Genomic DNA, 2,500 nt, shown 5'->3' with positions numbered 1-2,500 from the left:
ATAAAAACATGAATGGCCTGCTTCATATAAAGCAGATTTTATAGTGCAGGTGTGCCTTCATTTATCGATACTGTAAAGCAGTGAGATCATACTGGCAGTAAAACACAACATTTGTAAAACAACAACTGAGAGAAAAAAAAAAAAAAAAGAAGGGAGGGGGAAATTCTATTAATTAAAAATGTAATGGCACAGATAAAATCTCAACGGGGTGTTTTAGAAATATATTTGATATTTTGTCATCAGATGCTTTACATCAGCTCGCACAGAATGCAGTCAGCTCTGAGAAGGAGATCTGGAAAAGGGGGAAAAAAAAAACTTAATTGAACTGTAAAACTATATCCCACATTTAGGAAAAAAACAGGCATGTTAAAATATCTATTTAATAAGTGCCACTTAAGTTGTTAAAGCTGGTGGAGAGGTTTGGTTGGGTTTTTTTGTTTTTTTTGTTTTTTTTTTTTCCTTCACCCATTAGGATATGAATGGGAAAAATTATGAATAGGAAATCCTGCTGGAGTTTTTATTGCCTATTTCCTTTCGGGAAGATGGCATTGTTCCTCTTTTAAAAAAGGGAAGGGGCGTAAAATAAGCGCAGGCATATGACAGACATCCTTCAAAGGCGGGCTGGCAGAAGTGTTGTTCTGTATTTTTGTTCCTCACAAGGCAAAGCCTGTTCTATTTTTAAGCAGGGCTGTGCTGCTGTGGACATTTCCCTTCCCTCGAAAGGGGTTTTGGCATAATGTTGTTTTGATTAAGGCAGATTTCTGTTCTATTCTATTTAGTTTCTTTTTTTTTTTTTTTTTTTTTAAATCACAATGCAGGAGCAAAGGATTGTAATTTTTTTATTACTCTTGTTGTTGTTGTTGAATTTTTCCTTTTTCATTTGTTTTCCCTGCACCCATTCCAGGCTGGAGATGAAAATTTTTCTACCCACATCAGCAGGTCCAAAAATCCTCGCAGGAAGGTTTTGCCAAACCCACCTGTGGAGCCCCAGTTTCAGCAGGTTTTAGGGTCTTCCCTGCCTTGTTTATTTTTTTAGGATCTTGAAAAAAAAAAAAAAAAAAAAAAAGCTTTAAAAGTGACAAATTTCCTGGGAAAAGGTGTCACCCTCCAAACCTTTAAATGATTTAATCACCCTGAGCTGCATAAGGGGAGGGGAAGGTCTGAGGGTCTCTGTCCCTCAGAGGTGACCCCGAACACGTCGGGGGGTTTTGCTGAGGTGCCCAAAATGTGGGGTCACTCCCTTGGGCAACCCTGGGGGGCTCCTGCCTGACCCTGTCCCCTCGTTTGGGGACTGTCCTCACCCTGTGCCTTCCCCTCCCCTCCTGCCTCCCCCTCCCCAACAATCCCAGCTTGTGCCATCATGTTCAGCACAGATGTTTCAGCAGCTGTACACAGTGAGCAGCTTTGAAAAGAGGTTTTTTTTTTTTCCCTAAGATTTTTTTCCCCTAATATTTCTTTTCTCTAAGATTTTTTCCTCTTTTTTTTTTTTAAGTATTTTATTTCTGATATTATTTTTTCTTTTCTGACACATCCTCATGGCCTGATAACAATTGTCAACCACTGCCGTGGGATACGGGACCGCAGGGACCTCCATCATGGATGCAGCTTCCTATACTCCTCATCTTTCCCTAAATCCACTGATTTTCCCTATTTTTTAAAAATTTTATTTTATTTTGCCATGCTGGGTGCTGGGTTTGGTGGGTTCCTCGTTCAGTGGCAGAGCTGAGGAGTTATTTTTATGTCCTGGCACCGCCAATAAAGTCCTGATGATGGCCACGGGTATTGTCTTGGGGTGTGACACACATGGGACAGCCTTGGGCAGTGAGCCTCACACTGGTGTGGGGAGCAGTTTTGGGGAGCACTGTGATCATTTCCCAGATGAAGCAAAGTCATGGAGATTCCTGAAGTTTTGTCCATGGAACTGCTGAGTTGAGGACCTGAACAATGCCCTGGCTGCTGGTTTGATTTCCTTCAGGAGTTCCGTTGGTGGCCGGAGTCTTAACCCAAAAAAACCCCCAAAACATGAACAGAATGAAATCCCGTGAAACCCACGAGCTGCGAATATTCCCATCTCCAGACTGTCCATTGGGATGGCTGAAGGCTCTGGCACGAGCCCTCTTAGATAAATTATCTGTGGCTGCCCTGTTTGATTATATTTTTTTAATGTCATTTTTCTTGTGTCACGGTAGACAATACTCTTCCTCTTTACTGAATGTAAGGGATTTATCCTGGAGATTCCCATGAATGATCCTATTTATACGAGCAGGGACATTCCAGGGGCTGGTGCCATGACTTATTGCTGAGCCTGCCCACCAGTTCTTAAGTACCTTGTTTTCCTTTCATGTTCTTTATGTGCGAGCGGGCTCTTATTTGTCTTTAATAATTAAAGAAGTGGAGGAGGAAATTGAGTGGCTTTGGATGATGATCCACCTCTTTTTTTTTGGGATACTGGCAACAAGTGCCCTCTGCCTCACTCTGTGCCAAGCCCCATCATCCATCC

The sequence above is a fragment of the Chamaea fasciata genome, unplaced genomic scaffold (assembly GCF_029207755.1).
Source record: "Chamaea fasciata isolate MVZ Bird 193981 ecotype frontalis unplaced genomic scaffold, bChaFas1.0.hap1 SCAF_9, whole genome shotgun sequence".
NCBI lineage: Eukaryota > Metazoa > Chordata > Aves > Passeriformes > Sylviidae > Chamaea > Chamaea fasciata.
The sequence above is the reverse complement of the archived record's forward strand: the minus strand, read 5'-3'. Positions refer to the sequence as shown.